We start from the raw sequence: 18,729 nt of genomic DNA, 5'->3' as shown, positions 1-18,729 counted from the left end.
TCTGCACAATCGCAGATTCTGCAATCTCTCCACGTAACTGAAGTCCCTCACCCCCGGATCATCCTGGTGAACCTTCACTTTACCCGATACAAGTCCTTGACATCGTTCTTAAAGTTTGGTGCCCAGAACACTACACTATACTCCAGCTGCCAGCAAGTCAATGCTTTACAAATGTTTAGCATGATTTTTACCGTAGAACTTCAGCTGAAACCTGAAATTACCCTGAATGAAGAATCTGGCGTGTATTTACCCGGAGAGAACATCACAATTACCTGCAATCGCGACATAAATTTCCCGGGTAGCGATTATACCTTTTATAAAGATGGGGACAAACTTCCATTTCCCACTACCAGCAGAGTGTCTGACATTGCGTCAACCAGCAGATATCAGCAAGGAGATTACCAGTGCAAGTATGGATACCTTGTCAACGAGCAATGGACCTGGTCCTCACTTAGTGCCTCGGTGTGAGTAACAGTAACAGGTGAGTGAGACGGGCAGCGTTTTTGCAATATCACAACTGGTAAGTTTTTTATTTATCTGGAGAGACTAGATGAGATGGTTTTGTACCTTAAAGCTGAAAAGAATAAGGGGCGGCTCAATAGAGATGTTCAAAATTATAAGGGTTATCGATAGAGTAAATAAAATAGAAACTGAACCAAAGGCACAGATTTAAGATCATTGGCAAAAGATCCAGAGAGGAACTAAAGAGCACTGTGTTACACGGCGAGATGTTGTGATCTGGAATGCCAAGCCTGGAAGGGTGCTGGAGACATATTCAATAGCAACATTCAAGAGGGAATACATTTTTGATGCATAGCAATGACCTGGACTTGGTTATACAGATCATAAGTCTCAAAGTTGGCAGACGAGAGGAAACTCGGAAATATAGTGAGCAATGAGGAGGACAGTAATAGACCTCCGGAGGACAATTACACAATCCCAAACCAGCGAACTCCACCAACCAGAAGACAAGAGCTTCAGGTGTATGGGAACACCATCACCACAAGGCACCCCTCCCACTCTCAGACCATCCTGACTTGGAAATATATTGTAATTCCATCATTTTTCACTGCATTAAACCGTGGAACTCCCTGCGGGAGCACTGTGTGAGCACCTTCCCCACACAGATTGCGTCGGATCAAGAAGAATACACACCCCCATCTTCTCAAGGCCAACTTGATATAGGGAACAAATGACGGTCTTACCATCAGCTGGAATGATTCAAAAATATTTTGGGACCACCGAAATAAGTCCATTATTTGAAATGCGAATCCGCAGAGTTAACGTGGAGGTTCAGTAATCTTACCACATGTTCATCTTCGCTAAATTAGCAGAAATAGCGATGCCCAATTAAGCATTTTCCTTGTTCCGCCTGTATTGAAGAGTAAATTTTCTGGCCTAATATCTGACTTTGGAAAGAGAATCGAAGCTGATTTATTTTCTTTGACTCTGCCATTTGATTTCCTACATTTCAGCTGTGACTTGAGCTCCAAAGTATTACATTGTCTGTGAAAAGATTTAGGAGTTGCTGAGTTCCTGAAAGGTGCTATATAAATGCAAGTTTTCTCTTGCGTTTAATCAGGTCCCGAACTCCACTTTTGTGGAATCTCAGTCCCCAATGAAAGGACTTCCCTCCAACGTAGCACAATCACTTTTGAGTGAACAAATGACATGAACAACCGCAGATCTATTTCTAATTGTGCTTTCCGTTCATTTTACCTCAGATCCGCTAACAAAGCCAGTGATGTCTCTTGAACAACCGAGTGGGGTGTATGTAGTAGGAGAGAGGGTCACCATTACCTGCACTGTGACCGGAGATTATCGCAATAAAGCCTTCTACTTTGACAGAGATGGCCCAATGCTGTCCTCTAGCCCAATCGTAACAAAGGGCAACATTGCAACATTCCTGATTACACAGCGTAACCAAAGAGGGCGGTACCAATGCCAATATGGAATCTCCTTCAAGGGAAGGCAATTATTTTCCCCGCTGAGTGAGGCTATTACGCTGACAATAGTAGGTGAGTAACAGGGGGCAGAGTTTATTAATATGTCTATGCAACATGCTTGGTATTTTCAAAAATCCATGTGTTATTCACAATACCAAAATGAAATGTTTAACGTTAGGAGAAAGGAATAAAAGCGAATGGCCTTTGATCTCATTGCTCAAAGTTTGACAGGATCCGTGTAACAATGGCCCTGAATACACCGCTGTGCATCTACTGTTATTAACAGCAATACTAAGATATTGCACCTGAAATTTGTCTCGGGTGGAGGAGCAAAAAAGACGAAAGTGAATCGGCTGCACGTTTTTACGCTATCCGATTCCATTGTGTGTGATATTAAACCTACTCGCTCAGCAGAAAACTGGCCGGTGGTCATTTACATTGTCCTGGCTATATCCAGCTCACAGCTTACAGCTCATGGTGGGCAATTGTGAGCAAATCCACCAAGCGGGAAAGAGCTTGTTTCGGGCCGGTTTCACGATTTACACTCCGCCCGATTTTACCATTAATTCACTTCAGTACAACGTAAAATCGGGTCGGCTGATTGGGTCACAACCTTTCGGAAATTACTTTCATTTGACTTCAAGGAGAGTATAATAGTCTGGGGTGAAAAGCGGATTGCAGAACCGTTCACGCCCGGCGGGATATTGATTTCTTGTTATCCTCACAGCTCATCCTCACAAACCATTAATATCACTTAACCTTCTGGATCAAATATTTGTGAGAGGGGAGGTGGTCAGAGTTACCTGTAGAGCCCGATCTCCATATTCAGGGAGCATGTTCTATTTGTACAGAGGAGGGCAAAATAATCCAATCAAAATGGTCAAAGCCAATTCATGGGAATCCGCGATCATCTTTGACATCACGGAGAGCATGGGGACTGGGTCAGAAGATTACTCCTGTGTGTATAAGGGAACAATGTCAGAGCGGCAGATAACCTCAGACCGAAGTGATACCGTGGAGGTAACGGTAATGGGTAAGAATCAATTTTTTCACTGTAATACAATCGGATATCACTGCTTGTCTCTCACATAATGACAATATCGGAGAATGAAACATATGGCCTGCGGTAGCATTACATGGGCGATAGCGATTTGCCGCTCATTTTATGACCCGCCTGATTATGTTTTCCATTTAATTATGTGTACAAAATAAAATTGCGGCCGCCTGATTCAAGGATCCGCCTAAGAAAATGTTTATCACTAGAGGTTCGAACAATCAACGATTAGTGCCACAATGACAGCACAGCGCCAGGGATTTAACCCCACTGAGTGTACTGTCATCTCAAGAAGCTCTGCAAGCTTACAGGAGAATCTGCGTGCTGAGATTTTCAATAAGATCTTGATATGCACGATATTTTAATCTAATTATCTCGTGGGTTTCCATCTCTCTCCCTGCATTGCATTTCGGTAGTATTTCAATTCCACGGGACCTTCACCAGCCAGAACGACAAGGGCAGCAGACTCATGGGAGCAACATCCACTCCAAATTCACCTCCACATAAACACTGTGACTACTAGAGCTGGTCGGAGGCAGGGAATTCTGTGGCGAGTGTCTCACCTCCTGACTCCACAAAGCCTTTCCACCATCTCTTTGCACAAGTCAAGAGTGGGATTGAATACTCTCCACATCTCTGGATGAGAGCAGCTGCAACTCAGGAAGCGTGACACAATCCAAGACAAAGCAGGTCACTTGATTGGCAAATTATGCAGCACTTTAAACAGTCACTCTATCCACCACCGGCACAAAGTGGCTGCAGTGTTTACCATCTACAAGTTGCACTGCAGCAAGTCACCAAGACTTCTTCGGCAGCACCTCCCAAACCTGCAACCTCTCCCACCTAGAAGGATAAGTGCAGGAGGCGCATGGGAACACCACCACCTCCAAGTTCACCTCCAAGTCACAAATCAGCCTGACTTGGATATATATCATCATTGAGATCCCAACCTTGCGCTTTACATGAAAATCCCCAGATGCATTTCTAATTGTACTTTCCATTTATTTCACCACAGCTCCGCTAACAACACCAGTGATAACTCTTGATCAACCGAGTGGGGTGTATGTAGTAGGAGGGACGGTCACCATTTCCTGCACCTTGACTGAAGATTATCGAGATAAATTGTTCTACTTTTACAAAGATAATCAATATCTGCAATCCTATCAAAATATCAGAAAGGACAACATTGGAAAAATCCCAGTTACCAGTAAAGGCCAGGGAGGGCGGTACCAGTGCCACTATAAAACCTCTGTCAAGGGAAGACGGTTAGAATCTCATCGTAGCGAGTCTGTGACGGTCACTGTAGCAGGTGAGTGACAGGGATCAATGGATTTTGTATGATTTTATCAAGCTCTTGGAATTTTTATAAAATCATGCTTTAATCATTGGAACAACATGAATGTTTTAATATTAGGATAGAGGAAGAAACCGAATGGGTTTTGAACCTATTGATCAATTCTCGAAAGGATTCATATAATTCTGGACCTGTGTTCAATTGATGTGAATCCATTACCGACAAAGGGCATTACTGGAGATAAGGCGATGAAATTCGTCATGGGTGGTAGCTCAAAACGGGCGCTAGCGATTCGGCCGCCCGTTTTCAGCCCTGCCTGATAAAGCTTTCCATTTAATTATGTGTATAAAATCGAATCATAAACACTATGTTCAAGGATCCGCCTCCAAAAAAATGTCCCACTTCATGTTTAAACTTTAAATTTTATTGCCACAATGAAAGCACAGCGTGTGGGATTTAACTCCACTGAGTGTAGTGTCAGCTCAAGAAGCTTGCCAGATGGGCTGGCCATAACAGATTACAGGTTTCTCTGTCCGAGAACAGAATCTGCGTGCCAAGACTTTCAAAATGATCCTATTATGTGTGATATTTTAATCGAATTACTTTGTGGGTTTCCATATCTCTCTCTTCATTGCATTTCGTCAGCATTTCACTTACACGGGACCTCCACCAGCCAGAAGGACAAGGGCAGCAGGTGCATGGGAACAACATCCACTCCAAATTCACCTTCAAATAAACACAGTGGCTACTAGAGCAGGTCTGAGGCAGGGAATTCTGCGGCGAGTGTCTCACCTCCTGACTCCACAAAGCCTTTCCACCATCTCCTTGCACAACTCCAGAGTGTGATTGAATACTCTCCACATCTCTGGGTGAGAGCAGCTGCAAATCAGGAAGCGTGACACAATCCAAGACAACGCAGCTCACTTGATTGGCAAATCATGCAGCACATTAAACATTCACTCTGTCCACCACCGGCGCAAAGTCGCTGCAGTGTTTCCCATCTACAAGATGCACTGCAGCAAGTCACCAAGGCTTCTGCGGCTGCTCCTCCCAAACCAGCGTTCTATTCCTCCTAGAAGGACAAGGGCAGCAGGTACATGGGAACATCACCGCCTCAAAGTTCCCCTCCAAGTCACACACCATCCTGACTTGGACATATATTGCTGTTCCTTCATCGTTGGTACGTCCAACCCTTACAATTCATTACATTGTTGTGCACTTTGACCACACTGGCCTCACTAAGGTTCAATTAGAAGGCCACCCACACCTTCTGGAGGGGAAACAGTAGTTGCTGGACATGCCAGCGACAACCACAATGGTATATATAAAAATAATTGTGTGCTCGCAAAAACGGCTAAATTATTTCAAAAGTGTGGCACTCAAAGCCTCGCTTAGATTGGTTGCTCACTGCCTTCTGTTGGCGGGGGTATCATACTTGCAGTGGTACCAGTCGCTGCTATGGGAATAATGAAGACTTTCACTCTCTCTGATCTCATCTTCACCTTGCTAAAGTAACAGCACTGGGCATTTCAAAGCAACCATTTCCTTGTTCCGCTCGCATCCCCGAGTAAAATCTCTGGCCTGAAACCGGACTTTGGACCGAGAACTTGAGCGGATTTTGGTTCTTTGGCACCACCATTTGATTTCCCACATAACAACAGCGAATACACTTCAAGATTACTAAATTGGCTGTAAACTGCTTTGGGACGTCCAATGGTTATGCATGGCGCTAGAGAAATGCAAGTCAATCTTTTTTTATAATCAATTCCCGAACTCCCCTATTGCGGAATCTCTGTATCCGATGGGAAACTGTGCTTCAACACCGCACAATCATCAATGAGTTCCCAACCTTGCACTGCACGTGGAAATCCGCAGATCCATTTCTAACTGTACTTTATATTTATTTTACCACAGATCCGCTAACTACACCAATGATATCACTTGATCAACCGAGTGGGGTGTATGTAGTAGGAGAGGCGATCACCATTACCTGCAATGTGACCGGAGATTATCGAGGCAAGCATTCTACTTATACAAAGATAATCAATACCTGCAATCTGATCAAATGATCAGAAAGGACAACATTTTAACAATCCCGGTTAACAGTACTGACCAAGGAGGGCGGTACCAGTGCAAATATCGGACCTTCGTCAATGGAAGGTGGTTAGAAACTCAGCGCAGTGAGTCTGTGATGGTCACTGTAGCAGGTGAGTGACAGGGAGCAGAGGATTTTAGTATTTTTCCAGCACTCTTGGTATGTTTATAAAATCATGCTTCTATCACTGTAACTGAATTAATGGTTTAATATTTGGAGAGAGGAATAAAACAGAATTGGTTTTAAGAACATAAGGATATAAGACACAGGAGCAGGAAAGGCCATTTGGCCCTTCAAGCTTGCTCTGCCATTCAGTAGGATCATTCGCAATCTTCTACAGCATCTCCACTGTCCTGCACTATCCACATATCCCTTGATTCCCTTAATATTCAAAAATCTATCTACCTCTGTCTTGAATATACTCAACGACTGAGCCTTCACAGCCCTATGGGGTACTGAATTCCAAAGATTTATCATCCAGTCAGTGTAAAAATTTCTCCTCATCTCATTCCTAAATGGCCGAAACCTTAACCTGAGACTGTGGACCTTGGATCTAGACTCACACTTCTGCACATTCTGTTCCATTTGCCCTGTCCCTGCCCACTCACTTTGCCTGTCTATATCACCTGGAAGCCTTCTTGCATTCTCCTCACACCTTAAGTTGCACCAGCTCTGTATCATCAGCAAACTTGAATATATTACAATTGGTCCCCTAATCCAAATCATTGATGTAGATTGTGAAAAGCTGAGGCCCAAGCAAAGATCCTTACATAACCCCACTTGTTACAGCCTGCCAACCCGAAAATGAATCTTTTATTGCAACTCTCTGTTTTCTGTCCGTTAACCAATCCTCAATACATGCAAATATATTATCCCCAATCCCATGAGCCCTAATTCTGTTTAGTAACCTCGTGTTTGGCACCTTATCGAATGCCTTCTGAAAATTCAAATACACCACCTCCACTGATTCCCCCTTATCAATTCTGCCATTTACAACTTCAAAAACTCCACCAGATTTGTCAAACATGATTTCACTTTCATAAATCCGTGTTGACTCTGTCAATGCTATTTGTATTTTCTGAGTGACCTATTACCATTTCCTCAATAACAGATTCGAACTATTTCCCTACTACTGATGTCAGGCTAACTGGCCTGTAGTTCCTCGTTTCCTCTCTCCCTCCTTTCATACATAGTGGGGCTAGGTTTTAATCTGATTCCTCAACTCTTGACAGGATTCATGTAACATGCCCTGCAATCACTCGCTGTGCACCTGCTCACCGCAAAGGGCATTACTGGAGATACTGTGACATTCCTCACGGGAATTAGCGTAAAACAGGCGAAAGCGAAACAGCCGCCCGATTCACACCCGACAGATTTCTGATTCCATTGCAGGCAATTGAAATGGAAATCCGGCGATGTGTAAAACGTGCTGATGTTGAGCTATCGCCTGCTTTAGGCTACTGTACAAGACGAATTTATACTCCATTGCGTCTGAATGTTGTGCATTCAATCCCGACGAAAAACATGAGCTCACAGTCCATGGCGACACTTGGAGGGTAACTTTAACCACACCCTCCAGGTGGAAAAGAGGCGGATAGGGATCGACCTTCCATTTTACTCTCCGCCCAATTATACCCTCCATTGACTTAAATGGAATCTAATATCGTGCTAGTTTACCATTGTCCCTGTGACTGAGTACTGAGGGAATGCTGTTTGATGGAGCTGAGAGATTGGATATTTAGCGATGTGAAGACAACACATTCTGACAGGGGGCGGCCGGCTATCTCTTAAAATCACGCAAAATCTGACCCTGATTTCCAATTTTACTCACTAAATGTCTGGAACTACCACAGTGGAATGTTTAACGTCAAATGGCTTCTTCCTGCCAAAGTTTTAACTCCACTGAATGTATGGTCACCTCACGAGGCACCGCCAGTGTGGGTGGCCTTGTCAGATTACAGATTCTCAGTCAGATAACCGAAACAGCGGAATGAGATTTACAAAAACATCCTGATACGCAAAATATTTTAACTTAAGTACATTTAAGGTTTCATATCACTCAATGGATTTCGTCTGCACCTCGAAATCCCTCGACTTCCATCATAAAAAAGGACGATGGCAGTCGTAGCATCTGAACAGCATAATCTCCTAGTTCCACCTCCAAGTCACACACCATCCTGACTTGGAAATATATTTAGCGTTCCTTCATCGTCGCTCGCTCAAAATCTTGGAAGTCCATACCGAACAGCATTGTGGGAGCATAAATGGGTTAAAGAAGAAGACTGACCATCATCTTCTCAAGGGCTACTGGGTTCGGGCACTAAATGCCAGCCTTGCCAGCGAAGCCCACATCCTACAGCCGAGCAACTCTGCACTGCCTGATGTGAAATGTAAATCCACACAGTTTATGGGAGTTGTTCACTCTTTTTATTCAGGTTATGGCTCGACTAAGTTAGCAGAAATGTGAATTTCAAAGGAAAATATCTTCTCCTGGTATCAAAGATGGTAATTTCAGCGATAAGCCCAGATTTTGGAACAAGATCCCCAACTGATTTATTTTCTTTTTGAAACCATCAGTTCCCTTTTTGTCGAATCTCAATTGCCGATATGAACATTTCAATTAAACACGTCACAATCGTTATTGAGTTACCAGCCTTTCATGGCACAAGAACATGCAGAAATCAATTTCTGTTGTTCTTTACATTCATTTACCACAGATGCAGTAACAATACGAAATATATCAACGTGGAAGAGTGTGACATGATATATTTGGTACGAAGAACGAGGAGAGACAATAAAAACTAAAAGCTACAACGTTAAAGTGTATGTGTAACCAGAGAAACCTGGAGGTATTTGTGCACACATTGTTGAAGGTGGCAGGGCAGGTTGACAAAACGGTTATACAAGCATACGGGATCCTGAACTTCTTAAATAGCAGCATAAAGTACAAAAGCAAGGATGTCATAATAAACATTTATAAAACACTTGTTCGGCCTCAACTGGAGCATTGGGTCTAATTCTGGGCACCGCACTCTAGGAAGGGTTGGAAGGCCTTAGAGAAGGGCAGAGAAGATTTACGAGGACGATTCCAGGGAGGACGGACCTCAGTTACGTGGATAGAGTAGAGAAGCTGGGGTAGTTCTCCTTAGAGCAGAGAAGGTGGAGAGGAAGTTTGATTTGTACAATCAGACCTGCGTCCCCTGGTTACCTACCTTGCTGTCACTGGAAAAACGTTCTCCTTATTTAATCTATCTAAACGCTTCATGATTTTGATCACCTCTATTAAATCTCTACTCAACCTTCTCTGCTCTGACGAGTCAATCACAGCTTCTCCAGTCTCTCAATATAACTGAAATCCCTCTTCCCTGGAACCATTCTGGTAAATCTCCTCTACACCATCTGTAAGGCATTGACATCCTTCCTAAAGTGTAGTGCCCTATTCTGGGACACAGTATTCCTACATGGCGTCTAACCAGTGATTCCTACAGCTTTAGCATATCTTCTTTGACTTTGTAGTCTAAGCCTCTGTTTGATACAGCTTTTCTTTAAATGTAACTTCAGCCTATCCCGCCACATTCAAAGACTTGTGCATGTGCACCCCAGGTCCCTCTGTTCCTGCACGACGTTTGAAATTGTACAATTTCATTTAAACATTCCCTCTTAATTCTTTCTACGAAATTGTGTCACTTCACACTTATCTGCATTAGATTTCATCTGCCATGTTTCTCTCAATTTCACCAGTCTCTCTATGTAATCCTGAAATAAAAACAGAACATGCTGTAAATACTCAGCAGGCCAGGCAGCCTCTGTAGAGAGAGAAACAGTGTTAACGTTTCACATCGATGATCTTTCCTCAGAACTGGAAAACTTAGAGTTATAAAACATTTTAAGCAAATGCAGAGGCAGTGAAATGGGGAAGGGAGGAAAGATCAAATGGGAAGGTCTGTGTTAGGTTGGAAGGCAGGAAAGATTAAATTACAGTAGGTCTGATTGTACAATGCAAAAGGAGATGGTATGGGACCAGTAAAGAAACAAAAGCTGGGTCTAGAGGAAGTGTAAATGGGAATAGCAGAATCATGTCCCCTTGATGTGTGTTGATATCATCCTCACTGCTCACTATATTATCGACTGTCTTGTCTTCTCCAAACGTTTCAGTTATCCGCTGTGTACACAAGCCCAGCTCATTCATATTTTGGTTCTCAAGAATAAGTCTATATTGCATTTTGAATCGATGGTCACTACTTGTTCCTTTCGAATTACAGGTCTACCCAAACCAAATATATCAATGGATTCCAATGTTCTTGTGAAGGGTGGAGAAGTCACCTTTAACTGTACAAGCCCACGGGAGCTTCCTGGCATCACATTTTACTTATACAGACATGGAGAAACGAATCACACGGATGTCCAGCATGCTGCTGCAGGGTGTAATTCTCTCACCTTCACCATCAGGAATATAGGTCATTCCGATGGAGGAAGTTACACCTGCCTGTACAAAGCGGATGTGAGTGGAAGGCGGCTAACATCGGCTCTGAGTGACCCTGTACATATAACTGTAGGAGGTGAGTGAGATTCACAGAGTCACTGTATTTATCGGACCCCAGCACAAGGGGTGCTTGCATCATAGTTAGTGTGCATCAGTTGTTCTGTTTAAGGATTAAAACTGGCATGTAAATGACATTAATATGTTAAAATTCTTATTGGATGTTGACTCATAGGCTGCCCACTTTACACCCCGTCATACAGGACTGAACAGGTGGGCGATGTGACATTGCCCACTTTTACGCCAGTGCCCGAATACCCTTTGACTCTTATTCCATTAAGTGTTTGCTACTTACTGCGTGACTGATGGCAGAACTAAAGCGCTAACCATTGGATGGTTTTACTTCTCCAACTCCGATTAAAAGTTTGATTCACTCGCTTTCTCCTGTAGTTCCTCATCGATTCTATAATAGTGCAAGATTAACCCTAGGGAAGCTGAGAAAAAAAAATATTCACGTTACCGACTTTAACAAAAGGTCATTTTAACCTGGTAAGCAATAAGCAAAACAAACAATCTGCTGTTTGAAATATACAACAGTTCAGTCGGCGTCTGTGGAGAGAGCAGGATGTTGTGACAAAGGTCCGCACCTAAAAAATTAGCTCAACTCATTCTCTCCTCGCATGCGCAGTTTTGACCCAATGACCAGAATGAAACTTACAGAATGAAACTGACTAATTTACGTGCAATCTGTTATATTTTTGCCGCCAGCTGGGAACAGTCGCTTTGTCCCAGAACACGGTTAATATCCAATGAAAGAATCAAAGAATGAACGAGGCAACTAATCAATCGAACAATGAGAATCAGCTTCGTGCTGCGTCATGTTCTCCCAATGCATTGTGACGTCAACTGCATGCCAAACCCCCGCCGACTTTATTACTGATTCGCTGATATTGCAGCACTGATTTAATGCGGGTCATTTATTATAATAAACAGAGGAGGAGAGAAAGACTTTGAACATCTGAGGCACGTTTTCGAAACCATGAAAATCCAAGGAACCGCTAACATTAAGTATCGCGAGTTTTGGAAATGCTATGCCATTTTATGTGAAGAGACAAGGGAATCTGAGGTCCTTCTCCTTAGAGCAGAGAATGTTAAGGGGAGATGTAATAGAATGGTTCAAAATTATGAGGGTTTACGATAGAGCAGATAAGGAGAAACTGATTCTACTGGCAGTGGGGTCGATAACCACAGGGCACAGATTAAAGATCACTGGCAAAACACAGAGGTGAGATAAAATTATTAAATAAACAAGCGAGTTGTTGTAATCTGGAATGCACTGCCTGAAAGTGAGGTGGAAGCAGATTAAATAGTAACATTCCAAAGGGAATCGGATATATACTTGAAAGTGAGAACAAAATGCAGGGCTGTGGGGAATGAGCAGAGGTGTGATACTATTTGTATAGCTCTTTCACAGGCTCGATGGGCCAAATGGACTCATTCTTTTCTGTGCAATTCTATGATATTATATCAACCTTTTAATTTCTTATGTATTTTTTCTGCTTTGGAATTCACTCCGGATCCACTGCCTATCGGTGGCTTCTGTTAAGCTGCAGATTATCTATTTTTTGTAGAAACTGTTGTTTAACTTGGTTACGCTGTGTCCCTTTACCTCACTTAGATAAATCCTTTGCGCTGGAGGCTGGTGTTGGCTCTGCTGTGGGTCTGATTCTCATCTTTGTTCTGTTGGGTGTGTGCTTCTGGAAGAAAGGTGGGTTAATCAACATGCATTATCCGTTCATTACAGACACGCAGACCATGCTTACTGCCGCCTCTCCATGAACACAGTACTGACAACCTCCTCCAACCATCTCCCACTTCACCCATAAGCTCTGATTGTAAATATTTGGAAATCGTAGACAGACAGGCGAAATAGCGAGGGTCGAAGCAGAAAGGGTCCTGGGTAGAAATGCGTCTTTGGTGGAAGCACATAACGGGAGTATTTTAAATAGCCGCCTGTTATTTGCTCCATCCGATATTTAGTATCATTGATTTCAATAGAATATAGATTTTAACGTAGAATGGGCGGCTCAACGCTACTGCTAATTTTGAGCAACTGCATTACTGGGGTACAAATGTGTCTTACTTGATCGTGCAAGATGGATGATATCGCATTTGCCACCTATGGTATTCCCCATGTATGGAACTGAATGTCCTGTGGGGTGTAGAACATGCAGAGTGAGCGATACCGCCCATTTTCCTTTACCAGTCAAGTGGAATTCCAACCCACAGTGTCACATTGTAACGAATGAATCGAAAAACTCGGTATTCTTAGTCTGGAAGGAGACGGCTGAGAGGTGATGTTGTGGAGGTGGTTAGGGTAGTACATGAGTATGGAGGAGGAAAACCTGCAACACAGCATGGAATGAAATTATAGTTTAGCGGAGCAGGAGATGGGCGCTGTGTACAATGGACATCCTGCCTGAATTCGACCGTTTCCCACCGGTGGGTTAATTTAAAAGTACCCCCTTCGGGTTCCTTCATAAAACATTGGGTGGTTGTGTCGGGACAGTTATGGTGCTGGGGCACAGGTTTCTGTGTCCAAAAGACCTTTTCAGCTCATTGACTCTACTCTTATTCCTATTTTGTAAACCATTTTTTGGCTCAGATTTCTAACACTTACATTTTCTTCTCAGGGAAGTGGAGAAGCAGCAGAGAAATGAGGTGAGATCATTGACTGTTGAATTGTCAATTACAACCACACCTGGCCAAGATAAAACTCAGATGCAGATGTTCAGGAATAATTGTACCCTGTATACTTCACTTCCTTTTCATATTAGAAAGAAACTCCCCCACTCACACTCACGCACACACTCCAACACGTGTGTATATACATACATACACTCACAAATTCATATACATATACACAGACTGGTATACATAATCACATATATTCACACACAAGGACACATATATTTTCTCATACGTTCAGTGAAAGACACAGATACACGCTCATAATAAAGCATACGCTCAAACTCAAACACACACATATTAAAACACACATACACACACTCAAACACACAATCATAATAAAACACACACACACTCAAACACACACACAATCACACACACTCAAACACACACACAATCACACAAACTCAACCATATTCAAACACTAATCCAGGCAGTTTTCACTTACTTCAGTAATTTTGTTTGCATCTGCACTACATCCCTTTAAATGTGTTTTTGTTCATTATCTCATTAAACTATAGCCTTTCTCATCTGGGGATCCCATATTAACGACAGCTCAATGATAGATGAAATCCCTCTTTGTGCTCACTGAATCGATATCGCGAATCGGTTTGTGATGATTTCATCAAATTCTTATTTTTAGCCCAATGGAAATTCTGCTCGCCAAAAAGATTGTCCAACGGGAGGAAATATTCACAAACTATGTAATGGTGCCGCTCCACATGGTGAGAGCAGGAGATAGGTCCTCATTAATCACCCTAGACGTCAAACTAATCATTAGTTCCAGGGTAACAAGGAATAACCTGGCCTGGGAACAGTTGGATAAACACATGTTCCAGGACGTGGGCAGAGAGATACTTCTACATATAACATGGGATCCATGTCTGAAATCCAATCAATACCTGTATCAAGAATTTAATGATCTGTGCCATCGAAAATAAAATGATTAATTGACGATATATGTTGTTTTAAGGAACACAGCGCCTCCTGGTGACCAAAGCAGTGAGACCCTAACATGTAAGGTCAGTTTTGTATTCCAACATCCAAAAATCTCCTTTGCATTTAGCTTTTCTTGCAGTTAACGAAAAGGAATGAACACAATATTATTGTTACATTTCTAGTAACCGTTTGTAGACATTTTATTGTATTAGCAAACCAACTGTGAATCACATAAACTGTCAATCATTCTGAATCATTTAGTGAATCTGACCAAGAATCAAAATAAACTCTGAATATATATTTTCATCATTCAATGAAAGTGATTTTTCAGACAGGGAGTGAAGAGGGAGTGTAGTCAACAGATGCAGAGAGGATAGTCGGAAAGAGGTCGCTGGACCCGGCACATAGATGTAAAACAAACCCCTTTTTTATTCCGACCCACTGTGCTAATTTGTTTCTAATAGGAAATCTGATCATGCATTGTTTTAAATATTTATATATTTACAGTACAGTAGTGTAATAGATGGCAATTGCTGAAGCAAGTGGAGTCGGTAAAAGCATCACAGGTTTTTGCAAACATGCTGAGAAGCTGCACCACGCCACCACTGGTGGATAGATGTAATTACAGTATGCCAAATTTCTGTCGCAGATTTTGATTCTACAAGTGAATCAAGCAGAGGAATTTATCATGAGCAATGTGAAGCAACTAATTACAATCGGAAGTGCGATTTATAAAGAGCACAAAAGATTTGTATGGTATTGCTCATCGAATTCGCAGTGCAATAGGCATGTGGAGTCCGGGCTAAGTAGAGTCTTCAAGTGCAGCATTGCAGGGTCATCTTCTTAGGGTGTCAGTCGGAACCGAGGATGACTTGCTTCCACACTAAAAATTAGTTCTCAGGTGACTACACGCTCTGCCAAAGGTGGGGCAGACGGGGGTTGAAGGGGTGGGTTGGTGGGCTGCATGGGTTGACGTGCGCTCCTTCCACTTTTTGCTCTTGTAGGGTAGTGGATTACTGGAATGGGGTACACAGATGTAATTAAATTCCAATGTTGGCCGTCTTTCCCTTTCGTACAATACTTCACGTTTTATTGTTATTTAATGTTAAATAGCAAAACCCTTTCAAAGATGTGAAGCTAACACATTGGGTTAGGAGGAGCATCGAACTTCTTCTCCAGTAACGTTTAATGCGTTGTAGTGCCACCCGTGGTTAGATGGTGTAACAACAGTGTGAGACATTTACATATAAAGTTTCCAGAATAAAGGATCACATAGGTTATTATAATGAGCAAAGATTGAACAAAAAGGATGACAACATTTTTACAACAGCAAGTAAGATTTTGTAGAGAGGTAGCAACATGCCTGTATGATGTCAATATTTCGGAATCAAGTGTTTCCTTATTCAAATAGCTAAAGTTATTATCATGGATAAAAATGCATTAATATTCAACAATCGAGAATTTAGCACTCATTGAGATCACAGGACAACTCTAGATTAGGCAAGCTATCGCTGCATCAGCGATAATCCGAGAAACATCAAGTCATACAGTGAAAATCTACTGCCCATGTCGAGAGAAACCTCAGCCAACCCATCCACTTCCTGGAGAAACCGAGGAATTGAGAAGGGAAGCTCAGCATAGGAGGTGCATTCACTTCCTAGTGGATAGTCAAATACCCATTGGTAGTTGTCAATGGCCAGCTAGTTCCCACTATTGAGTGTGGAGATGGTGTCCCATCCATATGATGATAAACAAAACCTCCATAGGAATAAAACTCTTTAATAAAAGTGGGAAATGCTCTAAGTATTTAAACATCAATCCATTTGTTATTGTGTTTTGTTTTGTTTAGATGCTGTTCTTAACCTGCAAACATTGCCGAGAGTAAACGATGTAAGTTAAAAATGCACTGGGGTTTTATTTTTCCATTGATGTGGACTTTTATCTCGCTCATTCCATCTCCTGGAACGATGTGTCCAAATATTTGTTGCCTTCTCCAACAGAGTTCTTCTTCTTTTGAAATATCACAATTGCCTTGTCCAGTAATTAATATACATGAGGGCAAAAATGTTTTTGATCACACTTCAATATGTCTTTAAACGGCGACAGAATGATGTCCAATGCAGAATAATGAACGGATCTCTATTTTTCTAACCGGATTGAACAAATGTATTTGCAATAGAACAATAATATTTGAGGGGTGAGGTGTAGATTTGGGCCCGCTATAGGAACTGAAGGGAAATTACAGAGTTCAATTACCACGAATGCAGCTGCAAACACACTCCTGTACAAGCGAATCTAGGCAGTGTACAGCATTTACAGTTTAACAATTGGTTAATGTCTGGAATATGCAGAGCATTTTGACATAAACAAGACCATATTCTATTTCACCCACTGAACCAACATGCGGTTTCCACGTCTTACACACAACATCCTAGTATCCCACCTGGAAAGTTAAGTGGTCCCTTCATTTTCCGATGCTGTCAGAGATAGGCGGTGGAACTTTTGGCTTAGAGTGGGCCTAAAACAGTGATCTGGATTCAGCCGCCCATTTTACACCTTACTGATGTCCCTTTCCATCGATGTCAAAGTGATCGGAGGCCGAACCCTTATCGTCCCTTCAGCACCTCTGATCAAGTAGAAAATTCCTCCCGCTCTCTGTTTCCATCATGTCCTGTTGCCCTGCTGCTGCTCGAGAGTCCCTTCTTGTTTTAAACAAACAGCATTACCTGAGGTGAAAACTTCATCTGCAAATGTAACCGTTAGCAGACAGTTAATACCCTTTAGAGCAGTGCAATATTCCCCGTTTAATACTGCTCACTCCAACAACGCTGCTTTTGACATTTTTCGGCTTCTGCCTTGGAGCATCAGCTGATAGAATTTCGCTGAACTGTTACCAGAGTGGAGTTGTTCGATTGCATTTCTGACCATTTGCACCATTCCTTTCAGAGTCAGCGAGACATCGTCCAAAACCTCGGTGAGGACTCCGTCCTCTATGCGCAGTGAAACTCTAGAAGACCAGGCACATCCATCTCAACAGTACCGGACAATGCCATGGTCATCAGCATTTCACCCATTAAAATATTATTCAGCGAGACTTTGTGTTTGCAAGAAGCCATCTATAGAAAAGTAATCTGTGAGAAATGTCTGACCCCACTCCAGGTATTTAGTTTACTTTGTGCGTAATTTAAACAAACATTTTAGAACATGGTAACCAGGAGCCGGCCATTCAGCCCCTCGAGCCTTCTCTATGGAATGAGATCATGGTTGGTCTGAACCTCAACTCGGTTTACCCGGATTGTGCCTAATCATTTGATACGCTGACCTAACAAAACTTTTCAATCCCTCTCTCGAAATCTCCTATTGTCCCCCAGCACAGAGCCTTTCTGCGGGTAAACTTCTAAATTTCTGCAAAACTTCGCGTGAAGATGTGCTTCCTGAATTTGCTTCTGAGCGGCCTACCTCTAATTTTATAATTACCTTGTTATAGATTTCATTACCAGAAGAAGTAGATTACCTATAGCCAACCTATCAGATAGTGTAAACATTTTAAGAACCTTGATTAATTTGCACAATAATCTCCTGTACTCAAGGGAAAACAATCCAAGTCAATGCAACCTATCCTCAGAATGTAACTCTCTAAGCCACGGTAACATTCTGGTGAATCTGCGCTGCACCCCTTCCAAGGCCAATAGATCCTTCCTGAAGAGCGATGCCCAGAAATGACCGCAGTATTCCAGACCGGGTCTGACCAAGGATTTGTACAACTCAAGTTTAAATTCCATCCTTTTTGCCATGTTCCTTGAGATAATTGTGACTGAATCGCTGTTTCTGTGTAGTCGGGTACAAAATGCAAACTTGACCCCCAGTCCATGAATTTGAATAATCGATTAACCACCGGATTGGGGGCTATCAATTTCGCCAATACTCTCGGCACCACCTTGCAGCAGGAGGGTAGAAGCGGTGTTTTAGTAAAGTAAAACTTCTTACTAAGCTTGCACATTACAGAACGGACCTCACTTTGGGGAAATTAGAATAGATCAGGAAACTTCATGAACATCTTTGCCCTCTCCGCTACTGCTGGAGTTTCCTCCAGGAAGTCAATTCTGCTCTAAATAATTTGGTGTAAAATATGTTTTTGCTTTTACTGCCTGGGTGCTAAGTTTCACCATAGCA

General features: G+C 42.4%; 1 pseudogene; it reads left to right on the top strand.

Moving 5' to 3' along the window:
* The first annotated feature begins 322 nt into the window (after nucleotides 1–322).
* On the top strand, nucleotides 323–11,011 carry LOC147087239 (Fc receptor-like protein 5; annotated as a pseudogene).
* The last annotated feature ends 7,718 nt before the right edge of the window (nucleotides 11,012–18,729 follow it).

This window comes from Somniosus microcephalus, unplaced genomic scaffold (genome assembly GCF_052327205.1).
Source record: "Somniosus microcephalus isolate GS21.2 unplaced genomic scaffold, FLI_Smic_1.0 unresolved_chr6, whole genome shotgun sequence".
In the NCBI taxonomy this organism is placed as follows: Eukaryota; Metazoa; Chordata; class Chondrichthyes; order Squaliformes; family Somniosidae; genus Somniosus; species Somniosus microcephalus.
This window is presented reverse-complemented; position numbering and strand designations above follow the sequence as displayed.